The sequence below is a fragment of the Haliaeetus albicilla genome, chromosome 8, assembly GCF_947461875.1.
Source record: "Haliaeetus albicilla chromosome 8, bHalAlb1.1, whole genome shotgun sequence".
NCBI classification, from domain to species: Eukaryota; Metazoa; Chordata; class Aves; order Accipitriformes; family Accipitridae; genus Haliaeetus; species Haliaeetus albicilla.
Genome location: NC_091490.1, coordinates 13,684,610 through 13,710,885, shown reverse-complemented (window position 1 = coordinate 13,710,885; position 26,276 = coordinate 13,684,610). Strand labels below are relative to the sequence as shown.

General features: G+C 38.8%; 1 protein-coding gene across 2 annotated transcripts in view; it reads left to right on the top strand.

Moving 5' to 3' along the window:
- Positions 1-26,276, top strand: part of PIGK (phosphatidylinositol glycan anchor biosynthesis class K) — a 75,077-nt gene that overhangs the window by 19,034 nt on the left and 29,767 nt on the right. The gene's annotated exons all lie outside the window — the stretch shown is intronic.

The following is a 26,276-nucleotide window of genomic DNA, read 5'->3' as shown; positions in this document are numbered from 1 at the left end:
TTCTTACAAAGAATCAGGGAGTTAGTATGGACCTGCTACTGTGATAAAGTTGGGGTTTGTCAGCTGAAAACTTTGTTTAAAAATGCTCACCCCTTTATTCAGGCTTGTAAATAAATACTGCTAAAGACCAAGGTGTGAATGTCAAAACCAAAAAATTGTCTAAAATTTTCTTTCTTCCTTAACATTTCTTCTTTAATGTGCAGAAATATTTTGTTACTGTAAATTCCTGCTTGTAATAGTTTACTCCCTCAGATAACCTCTGAGTATAAGCCATCAGTTAGTTGTTTCATAACAACTAGCTTTTTAATAAATGCTCTGTTTCTGTTCTGTGAATTCTCTGGCTTTTGACATTAACTGTCCTGGGAATTTCTGTTGCTGAGATGCAACAATTCATTTGAATAAAATTGCTGGTGCAAGTTCATTGATAGAAGTTGTAACAGGGCTTCCATTATTTTGTGGGTGAAGAAAGAATTATAAACTACTTTGTATTTTTGGTATTCTGTTGCCACCTATTGGGAACATGTAAAGGAAGATGTGCTTGTTCTGTAGAGTTTATTTAGCATTGCCCTTCCATTTCTGTTGCATCTTTATGTTTCATGATACTGTCCTCTAGGAGGGGGAAAAAAAAGGATTGAAATAGTCTGCTATGCCAGGGATGAAATATTTTTCAACTTGTACATTTATGTAAATTGTTGTCCAGCTTGTTTACTGTTGCTCAAATCAAAGAACAAGTTAGTGGATAGCAGTTTTATTAATTTTAAAGATAACAGAAGCTCTGGTCCTCATAATTAAAAATATCCTACACGGTTTAGTGTATTTCATATTTTATTTTCGTACTGTATTTTTATCTGTATCATGCACGTTAGTACTAACCATATATATATATCTTAAGCTAATTCTGTGACGCCTTAGTTTAGAACAGTATTTAGTGACACTACATTTGTTTTTTCTCTGAAGAAAAAAAAGGTTTTGGCAAATAACAGACATTTTGCCAGTCAAAAACCATGATGAAAACTTATCTATGTGTGTTTCAAACTTGTGGAAGATTAAAAGGAGAAATAGGTTTTGGACAACTTTACTGTTCTGAAACAAGAAATGACTGGTTGGTGCCGATATATGAGGGGTTTTTAGGTATGTTGACACACCAGTGAATTGGACACATGGAAGCAATGTTCAGAAGTGGGCACTCATGCCCAGAGCGGAATATTACCATTGTGAAATGTTCTGATACTTAATGAAAGCTGTATTACATTACATGGCAATTCCAGTTAACTTAAATCTGTGAAATCGGAAGGGATAGGAACATGCTGGTTTAATAGCTAAATAGTTCTCCTTTAGCTTGGGAGAGTCTTTGAGAACATGTACACCTAGGAATGGAAGCGCACAGCAGCAGCAGCTTATGGAATACTGCCTCAAGTCTGTAACATGTATGACCATTTTTAAGTGGCCTCATGTAAAACAGCAAGTTATTCATTGTACTATATTCAGATACAATTTTCCAAAAAAGTACTTCAGTTCTCAGTTTCATGTTACCACTTTGGAAGACTTTATAGAGAATGTGTTTTTAATGGAGAAGAAAGTATGGTCTTTGTAGAAAAGTGCTGGGAAATTGCAGTATAATTGTATAGGTAGTGATGTGGAGTGCTTAATAAATTTCTTAAACAGAATTCTGAGGTCAGCACCTCTTAGTATGGCAGATCTGTTTTGCTACAACAAATTTAAGAATTATGGGTTGAAGTGAATTTATTAATGTAAAATGTTAATGCTTTTTAAAAATGCAGTTTTGGAGGATCTGCTCTGCAAGAACTCGTTACTCTGGTTTTATTTAAAGACTATTATAAACATTACACACATCTATTTCTGAGGCTGTTAAGAAGTCAGAACACTTCACAAATTATCTGATCTTGGAATAGATACTACCCAGATTGTCCCAAATTAATGTAAGAATGACCCTTGAATGAGAGAATGTGAGTGCATATTCTTAACCTCTGCAGTGTTAGTTAAACCATTCTGTGCATTTGGGAATGTGATGGCTGTTGATGCCCCAGATTGCACATTTATGTAAAATAGCTAGAGAAAGATGGGGCTGGCACAGCCTGGTTTATTCTTTTTGGTATCACTGGGAGAGATCTAAACCAAGCTTATTAAAAATGAATAATCCTTCCAAATTAGTCATAAATAATCTTGTTCATGTCTAACACTGTTTTAAAAGCCTTTGTGAAGAGGAAAAAGGTCATGTAGACTTGAAATTGTGCCCCTTAAAGGTTTGCAAGAAGTATTTACCAGGAAGTATCTGATAGATCACAAATATATACCACTAATATGAATTTTGATGTATTACGTTGGTTACTGAATGTGCAGATCTTTTTTATTCTGACAAAATCTATGCAGAATCTTAAGTCTTTTCCTTTTTTCTTTATTGCATTCCAGTTACGGGTTTTTTTTCCCCTAAAAGATAATTTGCAGAGGTTTTATTGGTTTAATATTTGATACAGTCTCTTGGCTTCATTCCTTTATGAATCATTTCCTCTTTGTTTTATTCTTCCCACAGTGTTAGCTTGATACCTTTTTCCTTTTCCTTTTACACACTGGTGGCAGTAGAATGCTACAGAATATTTGTGTTACGGAGCATAACCAGAAAATGAAATGCAGACCTCGACTCTAATGCAGTCTTAAGTAGTCCACATTAGATGTGGTTTGTTTGTTTTAAAGTTGCAAGTGTCCTATGTGCAGATAAGGCATTAAAAACCAAACTAACAAAAGACATAAACCACGGATTACACAGATAATGGGTAAAGAAGATGCTGTCACGTGAGGTGTGAACGTGTATTGGGATTGTACTTGCTGGCAGAGTGAGTTTTCGACTAACCGACTGCTGTGACTTTGCCAAATCTTTTCAACAGAAGTTTGTTCTTTTGTTACACAATTGCTTAGCAATTAATTAGTAATAGGGATCCACTCCCAAGATCAGCGTGATGTATAGCTGTGCAACCAGATCAGAACTGGCAGTTTCATGTTGAGCACAAGCTGTGACATTTGACGAGTGAGGCCTTTGAAGTTTCCTTTGGCTTTGGCTGAGACTCATACAAAGAACAACTACTAATTAACCAAAAGAGGCTTGCTTTCTATCCACGTAGTAGTAGGTGAATATTTGTGAGTAAAAGCTTTAAAAAATAAAAAGAAGAATCCTCTGCTGTTTCCTTTCTTCATAGCTGTTTCAATCTAAGCTATGTTCACTTCAAAGGGCTTGTTCTGCAGCTGCTGCAGTCCTGACTGGGTTTGTAGCTGCCGATTTTAGCAGAAGACCTGACAGTCTGGGCGTTCTGGGGCTTCAGCTGATTATATTTTTGTCTAAATCTCCATAAAAGAGCAAAAAGTAAACATTAAGGAGTAGAAAAAATGCTGCGTCTTTGGAGAAGGAGCCTTGCAGAGTTCAGTACATCTAATAATTAGGGGTGTTTTCTGTTAAACTTGGATTGTAACGCTACAGCCCATTGGAACACTTTCTCCTTTTCAGCTGCTATCATGAGGAAAAGATGTGTATCAGCAGAAAGTGCTGGTAAAAATTGGGATGTATATTTCTCCTGAGGGTAGTAAGAAGTGAATTAAAGACAGCGTCATATAAAACCATCCTAGTTTCATTGCTTTTGAGAATTGGGCTTCATATTTAATACTTCTGTTAAGAAGAATTGTGGTACTACTGGCAGTGACTGTTTTCCTAAAAATAAATAAATTGGCCACTTGTGTTAGGAAGGATGCTTGTGTAACAGAATAATTGTAATTGGTTCATTTGCAGTATGTTAATAGCTAATGTTCTCTCAATCTATTTTTTTTGTGTTATTGTCTCTTTTCTGTCTCTTTCCTGTCTTTTCTTTTCCACCAGTTATTTTCAGTTTGATGTGCTTAATAAGTAAAGTCGCTGTTGTGTATTCCTGAACCCATGGGGATCCAGTTTGTGAACGAATAGGTAATATTTTTGGCTAGTAGATGCTGTTCAGCTCAGTGGGCTTTTCTTAAATTAAAAAAGGCTGGGTTTGTTCTGAGATCACCGTTTTTGTTTTTTTTTTTTTTTTTTTTTTTAACCAGATGCCTCAGATTTGTAATTCTTTCAAGTTTTGTAGATCATTTTTAGGACTAATTCTGAAAGCTCTTGTTCTCCGAGAAATTCCCAGTTCTCGTTTGCATCCTGACTTGCTGTTACGTGAGTGATAAATTCATACGGGCTCCCCCCGCCCCCCGTTTGCGTTTCCCACCCGGTCTTTATGCGAAGGCCTCGAAAGATAAAAGTTGCCGGCTTTCTTCTGGTGACGTGCCCTGCGTTGCAGAAACAGGTTTGGGCAGCGCTCCCCGCCGTGCGGGAGGCGGCTCCGGCTGAGCCGCAGCCGGTGCTGCGCAACGCAGACGCGAAGGCGTTTGATCCCGGGGCTGCCGCCGGAGGGCTCGGGGCTGGGGGCGGCCCCGCTCCGGGCGGGGGGCGGCGGGGGCGGCGGCGGTGCCCGGCCGTTGCCGGCAGGTGGCAGCATTGGAACGGGCGAGCTCCCGCCACTGGCTCCGGCGCCGCGGAGCGGGGTCCGACGTGGGCAGGGAGGCTCGGGGCTGGGTTGTGGTTCCCGCCCTCCTCCCCTCAGTGCGATCAGTTTGAAATTACTTCACGTGGGGAAGGAAGGGAGGAGTTGAACTTCTTCTGTGGTTTGGTGTAAATTTGAGGGGATAACGTAAGATTTTTATTTTACTTTCCACTTCTCCCGCTAGACAGCAACCTTGTGGACTTGTAACGTGTTCCAGTTTCAAAGTAATGTATAAAAAGAAAAAGTACTTGGAAATTAGCTGGCCTCTGCTAATCTGGATTGAATTGACAGCGGGATTAGGAAGCTGTTAATTCCAGGTACCATTGTTTTTCTGGAAACATCTTCAGATGGATTTCATAATTTTTTTTCATGAAACACGCTAATCAGTTACACAGGTAGTATTTCTTTAATATCTTACCATTACAACAGAATAAACTTATAAGTGTGGATTTTTTGATCCATCTGTGTTTTAATAGCCTACAAGTAGCTAAAAAAGATGGGTAAACTAATACTTGCTGTTAAATGTTATATTTCTTAAAGTGTTTTGTAAATACATGTACTTTTTCTTTGCTTGCTTAAAGGTAGATAAATATATACTTTGCACATATACATATGCTCCTATAGCTGTTAGTGTAAAAAAAACTTTTCAAGGTAATGCAACTAAAATCAATATGAAGGCTATAGTAGGAAAAATTATATAGGAGGATACAATTTCACTAGTATTAACATCAGTGTAAAATAAATAAGGATGACTGACAATATCAAAAGGAACTGCAGGTATAAATTGTTTTTGGAAGACTTTAAATACACTAAAGTGCTGTGTTTGGTAATTAGAGTCCCTATTTAGCAAGATATTTTAAAAACGAGCTTTGAGCAATATATTACTTGTCCATTTGAAAGTATTTTTTTGACCATCCTTTTTGCCAGTGTTTGGGGTTTTTTGGGTTAAAAAAAAAAAAAGACGTTTTGTTGCAAAACTATAGCTCTTGGGTCAGGCTTTCTTTGGTCTTGGATGATTTTTTACCTCTTCCTCCAACTTTTAGTAGGGTTCTGTGTGGCATCCTGCATTTCTTCTACGAGAAACCTTCAACTACTAGTAGCAGCTTGTGCTTCTATCATTTCACATTGTTTTCAGTGGAACACTACTTTGCTGAATCTACAGATAGTTATTCCTATGTATAATTTTAGTAGGCTTTGACATCAAAACAAACCTCTTCGACTGTAGAGGTGCTGTGAAACACATGCAAGTCAATGGCAATATTTTTATTAACTTCAGCTTTTGAATTGAGTCCAGAAGCTACATGTTCTTCATATGTGGCTTGCATATGCCAATTGACACATGCACGTCATAGTGTTAGGTAATGGACAGGTAATTTCTAAAGCTGTTGTATGGCAGATTTAGAGGGAGGTCTTAAGTAAATCTAGTAAATTTTAATGTCATTTAGATAGCTGAGAATATCCAGAAATCATAGGATGTTCGGTCTAGGTTTTTTATTTCTTTTTCCTTTACCCACTCCTTTTTACACCTTTTCTATGTAGCATTCTTATTTTGTCTCGTTTTTTCTTCTTTGTCTCTTCTCCCTAGTGCGATCTTTACCTGCTATTATTTTTGCAGTTGAGTGGGCTGCTCTGTAATTCTAGTCTCCTGAAGTGCTCGTTAGTCTTTCTAGTGCTCTTTATATGGAGGTCCTGGCTTGATCTTCTTGCTTTGCTGTTCAGGTGCTAAATACAAATTAATGTCTGTTCTTAGAGGTACTTCTGTAGTTGTGTACTGTATGTTGCCGCTCAAGAAGACCATGGAAACAGCTGTAGCATTTGGCATAAGTCTGACCAGGAAATACTTTCATGTAATTTTGGCATGTTTTCAGCGCTTTGAGATAGTAATAGAATTTTATTGAAATTGTCATGCTATTATTTACTTCCTGTCCAAAGTACCAGAGCTGCTACTGATGTTTGTTAGGATACCCTTTTTGTATGATTAAGAAAATTTCTAGGTGGTAGAAAAACGGGGCAAAGAGCAAACGGGCAGCTTGAAGCTGTGATTATGGGGCTGTTAAGTCTCTGGAATTTTGTAGCCAAGCATATGTTAGTATTCTTTATGCCCCAGAAATGACTCTGGGCACATAACTATTAAGTCTCCGGGGCTCAAGCAACATTGCTGATCTCTTTGATATGGTATTAAGGCATATGCAAATGCTCTTAGTCTTTCCCTGTTTTGATATTGTGAAAAAGCTTACACTTGTTTTTTGAGTGCCTGAGGGATTACCTTCCAGATGGTCAGAGATTTCTGCCACTGAAAATTCATGTCTTGTCCAAAGCTGTGGGGGAGAAAGGGGCATTCTGCCTTCACAACACATTTATTTAACTGCTGGCTAAAAGACTATAAAATGATGTCTATCTGCATCTCCCAGCCCTCCCAATAGGAGAGACTTTTCTCAAGTCAGGTGTTTGGTGGACCAAAGCTCTTCTCATAGAGCTATTAAATTTATTACTTAAATACAAGTCCTTGAAGCCCTATTGTTGATTTTGGTAAGCTGCATGATGGTCTGGAAGATAGTAAGATGTTTCCCTGCATTGCTTATTTCTGGAGGCTCTACTACACTCAGAGAAGTTATGCTTCATGGTGAGCATACTAAGGGCCCTAGTTCTTTAGTAAAAAAATGAAATGTGAGTTGTGAGAGAAGAAGAGCTGAACTCCAGAAACAACACAAAAAGGCATTGCATTATTGCTAGGCGTCTCTGTTCTATCCAGTTAACTGTTAAAATAGACTAGTGTGAATTTCTGGCAAGAGGAGAGCAAGGAAGTCACAATTGCATCAAAGGATGGAAGGAAAACTAGAGGTAGTTACAAAAGGCAATTCTGATCACATAAAGAAGTGGATTTACAGATGGCTTGCTGAACACTGTTTAATATTACTTTACAAAATGAGATTGTCTTATGTGCTTGGTCAAGGGTGTCAGAAATCTATAGAAACTGCGGGGAGGAAATAACGGATGCTGAATATGTCTACCAAAGTGCCCAAGCTACTGCTAAGATTATTATATGAAATTTGTAGGACAGCAGAATATTACCCGTGTGGTAAGATTGATCTTTCAGGAAAAGAAAGCAATTCTGTAAACAAAGAACTTACTGCAAAATGGGATTTATTCAGCATTTTTGCAGGCAGGAGACCATGATTGCACGAAAGGTTGGTATTGGTAAATGCCAGGAGATACAAACAAAAAGTAATGAAACACATAGAGTGTTTTGCATCCCCTGAAGGGGAAAAAGTAAAAAAAGAGGAAAATGGGATACAAAGGGAATTGGAGGAATAGTTGTTCAGGGGTGGATATGTTGTAGTGTCTTTTGAATCCTGGTAAACTTAATTCAGTTGGCTCCAGTTACTATTTAGAAGTTCCTGGGGCTGCAAGGGAATATAGTGGCAACTGTGGATGTTGAACTTTGATAGAATGGTGACAGCACATCTCCATTATGCCTGTTACTGTTAAAAAACCAAGACTAAATTGGCTACAATTTTACGTAATATTGAAAAAGAACTAAAAAGCATGTAAACTCATTAGTCATCTGCCTAGAGGTCAGATCTAACTTAAACATAAAGACACGCAAGATTTCTCTTTCACCAAATGAACTGGAAGTTCCTACTGTGTGTATATGTGTAGAGGTGTGTTCTTATTTTGTAAGACAGCAGCAGAATTTATTACCACTGAAAGCAGTATATTCTCATGTCGTAAGTGGAACAAATATATTTTCATTGCAAACTGAAATTACTACGTTTTTATATAACCAAACTGTATTTATGTTTCTTATAGATCCTGGGAATGGTTCAAATAATTGGACTTCCAAAAAATATAAACTGAAACCACCAGTGTTGTTTAGGGAATTCTACTTTCACTTTGTTCATACTATACAGAATTAGTGAGAGCACAGCATTACCTGAATAGCATTCTGTTGACTGGCAGGAATGAGGATTTAGAAGCAAATTTGGAGAGGGAGAGTGTGTCTGCCTCCCACCCCTGCCGAGTGTTCAGGCATGAATAGGTCAATCCAGTAGTTCCCAAGAGAAGGCAAGGCCACAGTGGAGGGTAGGATTTCCTTTCCTGTGAGGAAGAATAAATGTTGAGTATTGGTATTCACAGTTGCTTTAGTGTAAGTTCCTTGAATTATATGATAGCTATTTTAAGTTTCTGTTCCTACTGGTTAAAAAAATTTGTTGCTGAAGTCTAGCTGACCTACAAATTTGTTACAATACTTAAGGGGATGGCTGATCAGAAACTGAAACAATTAACAATGTTGCACCTTTCTCCTGCCTTCTGTTGCTGGATTTTTAATTTTACAGTGGTATTTTCTGTGTAATTCTCTATGTATTGCTATGTAAAAAAAAAATTAAAAAAAAAAATTTCCGCAGGGACCAGATGCAGAGGAAAAGACTGAATTATACTGGCCATGTATTGGCACATTTTTAGACACTGATTGAAGGATAAGGAAAAACTCTGCTAACCTTTCAGAATATCTTCAACAGATTATATTGATGGTATGTTTTCACTCTTTTTATGGTTCTTATCTCAATATTTTAAAAATGTTTATTAGTTATTCATTTTTCAGTGATGAATGATAAATGACAGACGTTTGGATTCATACAGCTTCAGAAGGTGTGTGGAGGGGTATTTTGTAGAAGCAGGCTACCTCTTGTACTTATTCTGCAAAATGGTCGAATTCACACTTAATATTAGGAATCTGAGTACCCTCATCAAGTTAACCATTAACTGAAAGTGGTTTTGCTGACCTGGGACATTGCATGTTCTTAAGCCAAAGCTGGGCTCATTTATGCTGCTTAGAAAAGCCAAACTGTCTGTCAGAGTGAGCCACTAAAACGTGTATCCCACCGTAGGTATCCGTACCATAGCTGGTCCCGGGTAGTTTGTTAGTCTGTTTAACTTCTACTCACTCCACTGGCATAGCAGAGCCTGCTGCCCTCAGTGGGAGGGAGATTAACTGCAAGGAGAAAACAGATGGTCTTTCTGCTCCTCACTGAGGGCACTGGATCATGGAGGGGGCAGAGTTAATCTGTGGCTAGGATGTGCTAGCCAGAGTGGCTGAAGGCGTCCTGCTCGACGGCACGACTTGCTTTTCAGTTTGCACAGACCCCATATGCGCTCTTAGAAGGACAGGAGGGCTGAGCCTGCTTGGTGCCAGTATGTTTTCCCCATGGCTGCTTTCCTGGAACTGCAGTCCAGGGCGACAGTTCTGCTGGCAGAAGGTTTCCTAAACTAGGGACAAATTTGGCTTGCAGATCATACATCTGAATTTCCTCCTGAGCAGCACGGTGCTCTGAAAGATAGGAATGGTTAGATTTTCTATGCAATCGGAAAGATTACTTGAGCAGCACAGTGCTCTGAAGGATAGGAATGGTTAGATTTTCTATGCAGTCGGAAAGATTACTTAAGTGTAAACTGTGTGAAAGAAGCAGATAAAGAGTATGTTTCTCCTGTAGTTCCACAGTAGCTATTTAAATTTGACAGGTGGGGTAGTGCATATAATATAATTGTATTAAATAATTCAAATGAGATAAAAATCAGAAAGAGTTACTTGTATTCCTGGATGATTTCTGGTCCTGTGTTACCTGCAAGTGAGACGTGTTGCCATGGGCATGTTTCAGCTGCTCTAAAATTTCAGTAATATTTTTCTGTTTGAAATATAGGACAAAAGTTACATCTCTACATATTTAGCAATTTATGACTCATTTTAGTTTGTGACAATATAATGAACCCTGCAGTTACTGTAAGGTTTATCTCAATTTAACTGTAGCATAATATTTAAGCTTCATAGTTCCCCACTGACTAGGTTTCGTTGTGGTTGTTTTGTTTTTTTTTTTCCTATTGGTTACTTAAGAGTCTGAACCGTGACTTCCTGCTAGAATAAAATAGGAATGAAGACTTCTTGCTGTAGGTCTGAATTTTATCTGGGGAATTGGAGCAGAACAGCCACTAAGTGAAACTGCTCTAAATCTCAGCCATAGAGGATGTAACTCTGTTTCTTTTTTAGCTGTCAGATAGAGTGCCCCAGTTCCTTTTTCCTTCATGTGTGGTTTTCCTCTGATACAGTTTTTACTAATAGGTACTTTATTACAACATATTCTGTGCTGACTTCTATCTTATTAGATGCTTAGGAGCTTTTACAAATGTCTCCGTAAAAGTATATGGTGTATCTGTAAAATGGATAAATCTGCACTCTGCTGTAATGTTTTAAAACTGGAAACTGTGTATGTGCACAAAAAATGTGGTTAGATGGAAAATTGTCCTTAAAACAGAATATTTCTATGTGGTTTGCGAATCTAATGGCACTTGAAAAATATTAGACTGCAAATTAATTTTGGGGCTTCTAAAGTAATTTAGGAAGGATAGGAGAGAGTATTATGCTAGCTGTGGCAGGAAAACTTTTCATGTCGTAGAGTCAAAGATGGTTTACGTCAGTGGTTGCTCTAAATATTTTATAGTAGTAATTGTTGCATTTTAAGTGATGTGTGTTTGTCTGTTCAGTTACTAATGAGCAATGAACTAATGAGTTACTAATGAGCAGCACCATGAAAACAGCTTCCCCAGTTGCCATTCTTGGCGATGCTTCCAGCAGCACTGGTGGCTGTTGAAAGGTTGTGGGGAAGGACATGCTTCCAGTTTGGTCATGGAGTGTGGGGGGAAAAAAAAAGTGCTGGTGGTGTACATATTCTGCAAACAGAGGACTTCCATTACTGGTCACAAAATTCTTATTATATTGCACAATCAGGGTTTTATGCAAACATAATTATTTCTTTAACACCATAAGAGAGTATACATGAGTCATTTGGTAATTATGTGCCAAATTATGACTGTTCTTAAATTCAGCTAACACCAAATATAAAGCATTTAAAATTACAGTGCAGTTCTTAAAGATTATCATTGTCACTGTATTGAATTTTGTGTACGTATATGTGAGGTTTATAGCTGGTAATAATAGATGCAAGAGATGCCTTAGAATAATAGTGATTAGTAGTGTGACATGGAATTTATTTATGGTAGTACATCACCCAAGAGGTACTTAGTTTAGATATCCTAGATAATTGCTTCTTACTGGTTTGTAACTGTTTCTTTCCACTTTCTCTGGATGTAAAATGAAGTCCTTTACAAGATGCATTGAGACTGAGAAAAAAAGGGGGGAGGGGGGGAAACTGATTTTACATGTCAGTGATTATATCATAAAATGCAGCTGTGGAACACACCTAATTGCTATGCGACTGTTGCCTATATCTGTCTGTGAGCATAAGGGAAAGCTGTAGAAACTATGGCTGATATAGATATCATGAGAAAGGAGATCCCACCTACTGAGGAAATTCCACCATCTTTTAATGTGCCAAATGAATATGCAACCTGCACATGGTAACAAACTGAAGTCTTAGTAAAGCTAGTGTAATTTGAATTGAAACAGGGAATAATTAATGTATTGATGCATTTTGTGCCTATTGTGCTCATCTAGTAAACAGATTATTTTGCTAAATGTAATCAGAATTGTACAAAGAATAATTATGTAATAAAGCTAACTTCACCAGAAATTTGAAAAGAAACAAAATTGCTGAAATGAAGTGAAGCAAATTATAGATTATGTATTCTCACTGCTAATTGTCCTTGTAAAATGAGAGTAATTTTTAGGTATACTTCTTTTCAAACTGAATTGGAAAAAAAAAATGTTAATAGGAGAGGAGGGAATCAGGAAATCAGTATAATCAGATATAACAGCAATATATATATATATATGTTAGTCACCTACTCAAGTCAAAAAACATAATGTGTTTCTGGTTATAAATACTGAAATTAAGGAAAATTTCCATATCCATAATATATGACAAAAAAGTGAATTATTATTGTTGAGGCAAATGGATATTGAATGCAATCCATCCCCAAACAAACTAATGCAAAATCATTCTCAGGATTTAATTCCATGAAATAGTAATTTTCTTAGTTTGTAAAGCCTTTCTATTTTTTGCTCATATTATTGATATTGCTTAAGAGGGCAACCGTATTAAAGGTGAATTAATTTTACCACAGGTTGTTTCAATAGCTTACTCTACTGAACTGGACCAAACTGTCTCCAGCATGGCCCTGCCTGTATACATAGTGAAGTTAGGGGCCAGATTCAGGTAACCATATTCAAGTAAAACTTTAGTCTGGGAATGCTACTTGTGGACCTTATTTACTGAGTGAAGTAGTTAATCTGTTTGTTGCTAATAGCTTGGTGTGGATTTATGTTTTTAATGCTCAGTCTTGGATGTTGGATAAATTTTGTGTAATGGTTTAATCGGCCTGGTCTGACTGAATCCCTGTGTTTTTGAGTTGCTTTTTGTGAGTAAGGTGATAAGTACTCATGAGAGGTGCTTCCTATCTGGAGCAGAAAAAGATGACACTGTCCTGTAGAAAATGCCAACAGAGCATCTCCTTTGCATTAATTCAAGGAAAAGCAAAACTTCAAGAACAAATCTGCATTGAAGAATTTAACCCTAAACTTAAATATTCTTGGAAAAATAGATTTAAAATAGAATCTTAGTAAAGAGTGCTTAGAAATGGCTCAAGCCTTTGCACATAATTCATCTGCTTGTTGGCGTATGCAGTTTGTTTCCTGTAGGTTATAGACCAACTTGATAACAGACTATGTACTAATCTTAAGAAATATTTTATTAAAGTGACCAGAAGTGTTTTTTTTTCTGACAGGGAGATTTGAACTGATATTAATCCACAGTGGTAGTGCAGAAAATAACTCAGTTCTCGTTTTGTTTAGTTGTGTCATGCTTAGTCTATGTGAAACAACAGTGATTAATTTTCTTTCATAAGAAGTTACCACACGAGGTTTTTTGTTCCTTAAGCATTTTTAAAAATTGCTTTATCTTATATTTACTGGTGTGTTAATTAGTATATTACCTGAATTATATTCAGATTAAAAGAAAGAAATGTACTCAGACATTTAAAAAACAAACAAACAAAACCCCTAAGAAACCCCACTTCAATTGCTAGTTTTCAGAATTTAGCAAAATTGATCATTTTTTCCAGTTACTACTGTGAAATACCAGGATTCTCATCTGGTACAGTATACAGCACCTTAGTCAAGGAACTATTGTTACAGAGCAGATAAGATTAAAAAAAGTCATTGGGTTTGATGAAAACCTGCATGAACAGTGGGGAAAAAAGCCAAAGTTACCATAGCAACCACCAGTGCTTTAGCCAGAAGCTAAGTAAAAAGAGGAGAAATGTAACAGAAAATATGAGGGCCATTTCATAAAGCATTAAAAACTAAAAATGAAATTTTAAGGCAAATATGATTAATACTCAGCTTTTGTCACTTAGAAATCCCTGATAAGCAGCAGGTTGTCTTTAAAATAAAAATATGAGGACCACTATTAATAAAGAAGTTTTAGTGTTGGAATCTGTTAGACCCTATTAAGGAGATACTTTCATGAATTTGGTGAAAAATGGGTGAAAGTTTTAGGAGTTGTTTTTGTGTGTGTTTGGTTGTTTTTTTGTTGGTTTTTTTTTTCTTATTTTTTCTGCAGGCCATTTTCTGAGTAACTGCAGTCTTAACCTGTGTGGTAGAGTAGGCTCTGAAAATGCCTTTCATGGCATAAACATGAACAAAAGTCTTCCTAATAAATGTGGTCCCACAGTGGGAATGATGCAAGTTCTGCATGGGGTGGTACGTTGGGTCAACTGACTGCGTAGCACTCCCTTCAGTACAGGAATGGCAAAGGCAGCTTTAAAATTCTTGAACATCAAAATTCCAAGAAAGAGCAGTGTTGGTAAGTTTAGGGGTGCAAGTTGCCCATACATAACAGGTTTACATAAAGTAATGTGTACAGTCAGTTGCTTATGCCTTTGTGTCTGAACCTATGTTCTGATATCAGTGATTAGCTTTTGATTCTTTTTGAATGGAGTCAGCATTCTGCAGTGATTTGTATTGGGTATGAAGTCTAGTGTTTTGCCTATATATTGCTTCACAGTTGTGCAGAATTAGGGGTAATGTGGGTAAACATCAAATGTACATGGAATAAAATTGCAAGCATCATTTCTTTTCTACTTCCTATGCAGCTATTAAGTCTTAAATTTGATCTTGGTCCTTATAGAGCAAAATGGCCCATGTTGGAACCTTAAGCAAATAAGAAAACTATGAAAAATGCACTTCAATGTTTTGTCTGGAAAGAGTGCTTTGTGTGAGTATTGAAACAATCTAAAAATTTGAGTACGAGAAGGGAAGCAAAAAACACTTTATCCTTTCTTTAAAATACAGTCTGACTCACTTCTTGCCTTCTCTTCAAAGGACTCTGCTGGTGTCTGGTTGCAGCACAGTTATCCTGTGGTATTGTTAGAATATGATTCTATCATATATTAGTAAATAATACTTAACTGTCCTAGACAGTGCTATAGCCTGGGGCTTTGCATACATGTCACTGCAGTTGTTACTAGTGTCTGTTTCTTCTAGGAAAAAAGGCATCATTTCTGAATAAACGGATTTTGGTTATTTTATAAACCACTGTGAAATGAAAATGTTTTCCTCTCCTCTTCTTTCATACGGAAGTTTATAGAAGAGTAAAAAGTTTTGCATTATTCCCCAAAGTCTTCCTGTGAATCCAGACGAAACATCTGTGATGAGTTCCTTATTGTAAAGTGGGCACAGTATTTTTTTTTCTCCTCTGATACTGTACAAGTTACAAATATATGTCTATATTGGAAGTGAGAACTGAAACTGATTAAGCTGAAATCATGAAATAATGAATGTTGTAAAAAAGAAAGGTGGTGTGAATTTCTGTAAATGCTTAAGGGCCCTGCTCTGGAAACTTCAGGTGGGAGATCTAGAAGCACTTTGGCACTGGTCTCTTGTTTGTTTAATTGCCCCATCTAAAAAACATTCTGTAGTGCCTCTTTAGCATGATTAAATGCTTCTTACTACAGCATGTGAATTTTTCCTGAGGAATAACTGTAAGGAAAATGTATTCTGGATCAGTTCAGTGTTTAAATACAAGTCCTAAGTGGCATATTTAATGAATTCTTGTCTATTACCAGGTTGGGATTTGACCTGTGAAAAGAAGTTTTCCAGTGTGTCTGGACTTCATGTAGTGAAGTTTTGTACTAGGGCCGTGGATTATAAAGCAGCCATCTTATGAGCACAAACTGGAGTGGAACAACCAGGAACTGTTGTGACAGAGGCAATGTAGGTGCTTGTTCCTGCTGCAGTTGCACTTTATCACAGGTGCTTGCTGCTCCCTGATGAGCCCACTTTCCTGCAGACAGCCCTTTGTGCTGTGTTCCCGCTTCTGCCAGAGGTTTGATCCAAAAGTCCTGCAGAAATCTTCCAAATCTCAGTGTGCAGCCTTGTTATCACATAACACAATCTGTTAAGACTTGAGATTATATATGGTATGCTCTGACAAGGTACTTGACATGTACTTCAAATTAGAAACTCATAAACATTATATTGTGAAACAGTTTCCTATGACATCTGTTAGTTCCTGCAGAACTTAATACAGGCAAAATAGGTATTGTTTTCTAGCATTGTTTTTGTGCTATGTTTTTATAGGTGTGTGGAAACTTAGAAGTGTAGCGCAGATCGTGGTTCGTGCAGGCTTGAAATATTAAGCAAGTTTTGAGAAAATGTGATCTTCACTAATGTCATGAGGTAGGAACATGACTGAGCTCTGACTATTTTGGTAGATTAAACTAAACCCCACTAGGTGGTGCAAGCAAATAAATCGCCTTGAAAAATATTTCTCTCCAGATGAATAAATTTGGGGAAAGGGTGTCTTTCACTAAATTAAAATACAGTCTTTGGTTTTTCATTTGTGATTATTTGCAATAGTTATTAAATTTAACATTTAACTCTGTCCTAGACTGCTCTTTCCACATACAAGAAAAAAGTGCATACTGGTTTTGGCTTAGATTTGCGTATCTGACTCTCTTGTAGTGTAGGCTGGTGTCATGATGCTGTATTCATAGCTGGCGTGGTGGCTCACAGAGGAAGTAGCAGAGGACTTCCACTGTGTTTCGCTGTGCTATCAGAAGTGGCTGCTGTGAAATAATATGCTTCCTAGGGGCTTACTGAGGCATTTTCAGACTTATCTGCTTGGAGAATTCCCTCTCAGGTTCTCTTTCGTTGCTGTTTATCCTCTGCCAGTTTCACTTTGGATTTGCTTACTTTTACAGCAGTATTTGTACATACAATTAAAACTATTTGTTTACGAGAAAAACAGATTTCAAACAGTAAGTTAAAATAGCGTACTGTCACTTTACTGTCCTGATAGAAGTAGAGTGGTAAGGTTCCAGTAGAAAATAATTTTTGAAATACAATGTATGCAGTTGGTCTGTAAAGGTTAATGTAGTATGTCTGATAGATCAGTGCTTCTGTTATGTTTTGTTTAAAAAAAATCCAAACCAGAAAACCACAAAACAAACCCCCAAACCTGGAAATGCTCCTTCTATGTGCTCCTGGAGGTGATTATAATATAACATTATCAGTTTGTGTTGCACTGGCTATACCATTGTCTCGAATTCAGGCTATATAATCTCTCAATAGCTCATTTTGTAACTGCTTTTTTCTTTTCCTCCTCTTCCTCCTTTCCCATTGAAAAGAACTCTTACATAATGGTGGTTTTACTAAAGATGCACTGGCTGATAGTTGGTCAACATCTTTTTACAGCCACAAAATCAGTAGCAAAAGTATTTGAATAATGAAACCCCCCACATTCTTAGATAAGTAGAAATTCCTGGGGTTTTCCACTTATGGAGAGCCATCAGCAATGTCATTTTCTTTTCATAAATCATATTTTACCAGAGTTTGTATGGCTTCCCAGTGGACTCCGGGCTACCAACTCTTCTGAGAAGGCGATGGCACTGTGGTTCTACCTTGATACTGGGGAAACCCCGCCTGTGCTAAAGGGCAATTGGTGCAGTGAAAATGTTGTCAGCTACTTAGCAGTCAGCTTGAGATAGCAGGTGTTTTTCTTATTGCTGTTTGCCCCATTATATCTGTCTTTCAGGCCTTTCTCTCCCAATGAATACAGTGCATCAGTAAATACTATATTATCACGTTTCAGTCAGGACTCTGTAATAAGACAGTAACTGCAGCCACTAAGCAGCTCTCTAGTGAGAGTTCAGTACTTCACTGTGCAGTATATTTACTGAAATGGAAATTTTTCATTTCAAAGTGACTTATACATTCATCGGTGGGGATGGCTGTGTTTGCTGCATTCATCCTGGTCTTGATAAATGCAGTAGAAGCAGGTTTTTGGTTTGGCTTTTTTGTTGTTGTTTTGGAGGGGGGGGTGGTTAGGAAATAAGGCAGGGAGACATTAAAGTATAAAAAGCCTGTGCCCATGAAATCTCAGTTGACCAGCAGCCATAAAGAATACATATACTAGCCACAAACAGTCAGCACATACTCCGAGTTTTACAACAAGTTTTTGTTAGAATGTATAGCCTCTACAGGGTAGACACAGAAAAATTATTGTGGAGGTGTTAGACTTAAAATGCAAAAAGAAAATACTTCTTTTCTTAGTTTCCTTGGGTAGAGGACCAGCATACTCGATTGCCATCATACACTTTTGGTTGTCATTGACTCCAAAACCAAACTAGAATTGTATGATAATGCAAGCAGAAGGGCTTAATAGTATGTATATTAAAATACTTCAGTATTCCTGCTGAAAAAAATCGCTGCCTATAATTTTGGTTGCTTATATTGTAATAGTATGTGGGAGTCCCACTCATGAATGAGGATCCACTGCAACTGAGAAATGAACATATACAAGAAAGATACACACCTGCCACCATGGTGCTTACATTCAATTTTGGTGACAGGTATGTTGAACATTCATGAAGACATGAGAGAAAATGGATGATTTAGAAGCCAAGTTTGTTTTCCACAAAACATTTAAAATATGAAGTTAAAAGGTACAGGACCAAATGTAAACTTTTTACTAGACTTCATGTATTTGATAATATGTAGTATGCAAAATTTTGTAGAAAGAAGTCTTCTCCTGGCTGTTGCATGTCTTTGTGCTTCCCTCACTTTGGATTTTTTTCTTGAGCATATTACTGTGCAATTGGAGTTGTTCCATTGTTTCTGGAGTGCTGCAATGGATGGCTATAAGCTCTTCAGAAGGGATAGACAGGGTAGAAGAGGTGGTGGGGTGGCTCTCTATGTTAAGGAATGTTTTGACTGTACAGAGCTACACGATTCTGATGACAAGGTGGAGTGCTTGTGGGTGAGGATGAGAGGGAAAGCCAATAAGGCAGATATTGTGCTGGGAGTCTGTTATAGACCACCCAGCCAGGTTGAAGAGACTGATGAATCGTTCTACAAGCAGCTGGCAGTAGTCTCAGAATTGTGTGCCCTTGTCCTTGTGGGGGACTTCAACTTTCCAGACGTCTGCTGGAAATACAACACAGCAATGAGTAAACAATCTAGGAGGTTCCTGGAGTGTGTGGAAGATCATTTCCTGACACAGCTGGTGGGTGAGCCAACCAGGGCAGGAGCCTTGCTATATCTGCAGTTTACAAACAGGGAAGGACTAGTGGGAGGTGTGATGGTTGGGGGCCGTCTTGGGCTTAGTGACCATGAAATGCTAGAATTCTCAGTTCTCGGTGAGGCAAGGAAGGTGGTCAGCAAAACCACCACTATGGACTTCTGGAGGGCAAACTTTGGCCTCTTCGAGGCACTGGTTGAGAGAGTCCCTTGGGAGACAGTCCTGAAGGGCACAGGGGTCCAGGAGGGATGGACATTCTTTAAGAAGGACATCTTAATGGCTCAGGACCAGGCTATTCCCATGTGCCGCAAGTTGAACCGCCGAGGAAGACGACTGGCCTGGCTGAACAGGGAGGTTTTGCTAGGAGTCAAGAAAAAAAAGGAGAGTTTATCGTCTCTGGAAGAAAGGGCGGGCAACTCGGGAGGAGTACAGGGATCTTGTTAGATCATACAGAGAGAACATTAGAAAGGCAAAAGCTCAGCTAGAACTAAGTCTGGCCACTATTGTAAGGGACAACAAAACATGTTTTTACAAATATGTTAACAGTAAAAAGAAACCCAAGGAGAATATCTATCCTTTAATGGATACAGAAGGGAATATAGCCACCAGGGATGAGGAAAAGGCCGAGGTACTTAATGCCTTCTTTGCCTCAGGCTTTAATAGGGAGACCAGTTATCCTCAGGGTACTCTGCCCCCTGAGCTGGAAGGCGAGGATGAAGAGCAGAATATACCCCCCTTAATCCAGGAGGAAATAGTGACCTACTACACCATCTGGATACTCACAAATCTATGGGACCAGACAGGATCCATCCAAGAATACTGAGGGAACTGGCGGAGGTGCTTGCCAAGCCATTCTCCATCATCTATCAGCAATCCTGGTCAACAGGGGAGGTCCCAGAGGACTGGAGGCTTGCCAATGTGACTCCCATTTACAAGAAGGGTCGGAGGGAGGATCCGGGGAACTACAGGCCTGTCAGCTTGACCTCGGTACCGGAGAGGATTATGGAACGGTTCGTCTTGAGAGCACTCACATGGCATGTGCAGGGCAAATAGGGGATGAGGCCCAGCCAGCATGGGTTTACAAAAGGCAGGTCCTGCTTGACCAACCTGATCTCCTTCTATGACCAGGTGACCCGCCTAGTGGATGAGGGAAAGGCTGTGGGTGTTGTCTACGTCAACTTCAGCAGGGCCTTTGACACTGTCTCTCATGGCATACACGTCTCATGGCTTGGACAAGTGTACTCTTCACTGGGTGAAAAACTGTCTGGATGGATGACCCCAGAGGGTTGTGGTGAATGGGGTTAAATCCAGTTGGTGGCAGGGCTCGATGCTGGGCCCAGTTCTGTTTAATATCTTTATCAATGATCTGGATGAGGGGATTGAGTGCACCCTCAGCAAGTTTGCAGACAACACCAAGTTGGGAGGCAGGGTCGATCTGCTCGAGGGTAGGAAGGCTCTACAGAGGGATCTGGACAGGCTGGATTGATGGGCTGAGGCCAATTGTATGAGGTTCAACAAGGCCAAGTGCTGGGTCCTGCACTTGGGTCACAACAACCCCATGCAACGCTGCTACAGGCTTGGGGAAGAGTGGCTGGAAAGCTGCCCAGCAGAAAAGGACCTGGGGGTGCTGGTCGACAGCCGGCTGAATATGAGCCAGCAGTGTGCCAAGGTGGCCAAGGGCATCCTGGCCTGTATCAGAAATAGTGTGGCCAGCAGGAGCAGGGAGGTGATTGTTCCCCTGTAGTTGGCACTGGTGAGGCCGCACCTCGAGTCCTGTGTTCAGTTTTGGGCCCCTCACTACAGGAAAGACACTGAGGTGCTGGAGTGTGTCCAGAGAAGGGCAACCAAGTTGGTGAGGGGTCTGGACCACAAGTCTTCTGAGGAGCGGCTGAGGGAACTGAGGCTGTTTAGTCTGGAGAAGAGGAGGCTGAGGGGAGACCTTATCACTCTCTACAGCTACGTGAAGGGGGGTTGTAGTGAGGTGGGTGCTGGTCTCTTCTGTCAGGTGGCTGGAGATAGGACGAGAGGAAATGGCCTCAAGTTGCGGCAAGGGAGATTTAGGTTAGATATTAGGAAAAACTTCTTTACTGAGAGGGTTGTCAGACATTGGAATAGGCTTCCCAGGGAAGTAGTTGAGTCACCATCCCTGGAGGTATTCAAAAAGCCCGTAGACAGGGTACTCCAGAACATGGTTTAGTGGGCGTGGATGATGGTTGGACTCGATGATCTTGAAGGTCTTTTCCAACCTAAATGATTCTATGATTCTGTAACTGTTAGTTATACCATATGCAGGCAGCAAAAGAGAAATCTGGCCTCATTATCTGTACTAAATGAACCAAGAAACTTTTAATTCTTGCCTTAGTTTCATAGTTGCCTTTTATGTATATGTGTACACACACAGACACGTATATATTTATATATAGGTTTGTGAAGGACCTTAGCAGCATTGGAGATTTTTTTTCTTCTACGTAAGGTGTATTGAGAGCCTGAAGTTCTAAAAGCTGAGTGACAGATTGGCATTGTGATGTTTTCTGCTTTACACAGTCTCTTGCTGATAGTATCTACTGATAATGTGTACTTAACATTCAGATTTACTGATTCAATGTTCTGTAGATTGTAAACATTTGCAGAAAATTACTTAAATAATGGAAGAATCTACTGCTAGAATGAGATAAAGAGTGAGATTAGGTTAATAATACTAGAGCTTCAATCTTAGTTAAAATTGCAAATCATTTTTATGTAAACCCTTACATTTGTTTAAAAAAAATCCAAACAACATGATCAATCCTCTGACAAAAGAGTGAAGTGGATTTTTTTTTTTCTGTTTTTTGTTTTGGAAAGTAAAACCAGATCAAACCATTTAATGTATATACTCTATGCCATAAGACAGTCTTAGAAAGTCATGGTCAACTTAAGTTTGAGCATGTTCTGACTGAATAATGAAGGTTTAATTTTAAAAGTTTAAGTCCCATTTTCAAAAATAACTATTTAATACTAGTCTTTGTTAGACATTTTTGCTAGCATAATAATTCTGCTAACTCATAAATTATTTTTACTGTGGCCAAGGTCCATCCCATATAGGTGTTCTTGAAAAATGTACTACTTAATTTTTTAGGAACTTAACATTTCATAGAAGTAGCTTTTGCTTTATTACATTATAAAGAAGATCTTTGATGATTGCTTAAACATTGCTTAGCATTTACAATGTTGATGATTAAGATGTTGCAGAATTCCTATCAACATCAGGATGGATATAAACTGAAAATTCTGTAAAAAAGCTTTTTTGTATTAAATGGTTTTATCTCTTTACTCTTGCAGTAAGACAGATAAAACACTACAGAGAATTTAAGGTAAGTGAGAACAAAAGATTGGGAGGGACATGCCTGCAGCCTGCAGCCCTCAGAACTGCTTCTGTTCCTGCTTTAGCCTTGTCCCTTGGAGACTGCAGACAGAAAGGGAGCTGATAGCTTGTGGCACGCTCCGAGCTACTGCATCTGTCCCTTCCCAGCAAGAAGAGGGTGAGGTAATCGGAAATCTGGACTTGGCAGGTGTCTGAGATGCTGGATTTCGTGTCAAGTAAACACTTGATTAGAAGTCACCTTGGAACATTAGAAATCTGGCTTGTCCAGGCTACTGTTTGGCTTCTGCAACCAGGAATAACTTGCAAGTCCAGGCATATGTCCTGTGCAGGTATAGCTGGCAGATGCTGGAACTATTACAGCATTGAATTGAGTGGAAGAGATAGTGTCCCTCTCTTTGTCCCACAGACGTCAGACCTAGTGGCTTGCCTGGATACGCAGGGGAATTCCCAAGTTTGTATGCTAGTTGGGAGGTTGGCAAGTGGTGTGCCATGTACTTGACCCAGGAAAAGTAGGACTTGCTGCTGCTGCTTTTGTTCCTGGGAGCAGACCACTAAAATTGTTTGGGCTTAAAGGCTGTAAAGTTTGTAAAGTCACTGGATTTCATATAGGGCGCTCTGGTTAACACTTAGTGGTCTGTGGTAGACAGGAGATGAGTCCTTTCTGGTCCTAATACTATGCAATAAGTGAGGACAGAAAGGCAGACCATAAAATACCAATATGAAGAAAAAGGATGACTGCTTTACAGGGTCAAACATTAATAGATTCATTGTTCAACATCAGCAGACTCAGTAACCTCCGGTACCTTGGCCTCAGAGAATATAATCTAGCTAAGTGTTTGTATTTGAACTTGAGGTTTCATCTACCATTAGCAAGAACAAACAAAACCAGAATCTAGACAGAATAGTGCATGTCATCTATAAATAACAGAAAATCACGGTCCAGAAGGTAAGGCTGATAAAAAGCTTAAGAGCTGCATGCATTCTGTGCAGCTTTCTGTGAAGAAAAGCCCTCTTAATGGGCCTAGCAATATAATGTTACCTAGGTACATGCATTGACAGGAGATCTAAAGCACTTACTGTTAGCTGATTGGAATGCTAATCAGTTCTGTCTGCCATGGCCACTCTTAGAAGAGTTGGCTACAGAGAGGAACAGTACTGGTGAAAGAAGGGAAAGCAGTTGGTTAAGTTTTGTGGTACTAGACCATGTTACACAGAGAGGTTGTGGAGACTGTGAAGACTCAGCTGGACAAAGCCATGGGTGACCTGATCTGGTGTTGGGAGGTTGAACCGCATGATCTCCAAAAGTCCCTTAGAAACAATATTTCTGTAATTTTGTGTAGTTATCTACATTATTAATTGGAGTAAAGGGGCAAAAAAGTAAACTAGGAAGCTTGAAATGGAGGAGGTATGGTAGAAGATCTGAGAATGGTGTTGGGCAGAGAACAGGTGTTGCCACTACTACTTTGACAGATTCTTGTAATGAACTAAGCAGTCTCACGAGAAATTATAGCTGGATGGTACATTACGTGACTTATGAACTGAAAAAATAGAAATATGTACCGTACATGTAGAGATATTGGGACTTAAGATGTGTATATTACAGGGTTTTTAGAAGGTGCTTGTTGAAAAGTGTAACAATATAAACAAATGCAGATGCATTGTTTAACTTCAACATATGCAGGAAGGAACAGTGGTATTAAACAAAAACCAAACTTTGCTATAAAGACTAATTGTGGCCACTAAATAATGGAATTGCTATCTTGGCACATTCCCATGTTAATTCTTTGTTTTAAAAATTTCTTCCTGCTGATTTTTCTAACTTTCTGTGCACTGGCAGGTGGTGAATTGGTCTACGTAAAGATTAGGCACTGCTGATAAACTTTCAGTTATTAAAAATGAAAAAGCTTGCTTTATCCAGATGAAAGTATAATTCTAACATGCACTGATAGTAGTATTTAAACTGAATGTGTGATGTAGTGGCAGGGGAGGGTTTGGTCTTTTTTCTTTGAGATTTCTGTGAAATTCAGTCACGAGTTTCCAGACTACTAGTCATAGAGCAATAATAACCTGTGGGGTTTTTTTAACCACTCTTTTAAACATTTTCCCATGCAATTAGGAAGTACCAGGTCCAAGGGGGAAATTTGCAGCCTCGGTTACTAGAATACAGCACATACACCCTTCAAACTAGATTGAACGTTTGCTCAGCTAGGTGGGCGATGTTCTTTTAAGACTGGTTTGGACCATCAGTAGAAGCTCCTCTGATATTGCTGGACTTGTCTGTATAAACATGCCCCCAGTTTGGGAAATTTGACACTCCCCCCCCCCCCCCCCCCCCATCTGCTGTGAGAATGAATTAACATTAAGCAATGGGTACCTACTTTTAGCTGTGGACTCATATGGTGATTTTCATTGATAGGAGAGACTTAGCTGGTCTTTTTATCTCCAATTTTTGATTAGCATTCTGTGCTTCAGCATCATCATCATGTTGAAGTTTAAATTAATTCAGAAGAGATTTTCTAATTTACCTAAAATGTGGAATATTTGAGATAACAAAATGAAGCCCTACAGGTCATGTGTTTTCCAGTAGCAGCAAAGCCAGTTCTGCTTACTTAAGCAAATACTCTTTTTAATTCCTTCCCTGTGTCTTGCCTAGGTATAAAAATAGGAGCAGGAGGAACAGAGAGTCCCTTCAGCAACTAAACATATTTTGACAAAAGTCATTGGCTAGAAAAGAGCAGAAAGACAATATTGGTCAATCTGTGTTAAAACATGCTGTAGACTTTTATTACCTCTTTTGAGGATCTTGAGGTGGTTAAGAATATGTGGCTTGACAGAGGTTAATCACCTTAAATTCTTTACATAAGAAATTGTATGTGGATCACAGAAAGGCAGAGGAAATATTTGTTACAGTCTAGTTTTATCCAGCTTGTGAAGCAACAGATGATAACTCAATGTGTCTGGCAGACTCTGGGAACACCAACAGACCTGTTTATGATCAGGTTCAACAGAAATCACTGTACATTCACAGACTTAAGGTATTTTTTAAACTCCAGGAATAAGTCTGTACAACTAGTTTGGGTCAATATCTTTCTCATTTATTGAAAACAAATGAACAGATTATAGAAAGAGTTTTGCATTTCTAAACCATAAGATGCTTTGCTGCTTTACTCTACAGGAATATCTCTCTGTAAAGGCCAGCACACTGAAGTAAAACATTTTTTCTTTTCAATGCAAGTCAGTAGCTTCCTTCTTCAGATAATTATGAATCTGATTGTGTCTAACATTGCTTTAGTTTTTGATTGTATCAAGGATCATTTTTGCCTTCCATTTTTTTTTCCTTTATCTCCATATTGTATTGTTCATTTTTGTGCAGTCTTCTTTTTAAGCCATCTTTGATAGTATGCCACCTGCTGCATTAAGTTCTGCAAGCATCAGGAAGTGGAAGTCACAGCATTCATGGACCAAAGAATCTTGGTGTGCTTGGCTGTACTTATGAAACACCTGCATATTTCCACTGTAGACACAGCTCCCTCCTCTCCTCAGCTTTGAATATGCACTAATCACTTACCCATTCAAAGACATGACTTTCAGACGCCACAGCAATGAACTGCAAAAGATGCATATTAGCATTCTGGTAGACAGTCCTGCAAGGTCTCCCAAGGTAAGCTGCCACAGCTGTCCAGTTTACCAAAGCTCAGTACTGTGGTGGTGAAGTTGTTTGCATTATTAGGTATATCATGTTTTTAGAGGGGGACATCCATACTTATCTAAGCAAAGGTTGCAGCAACAAAGCATACACTAAATGCTTTCTTAAGT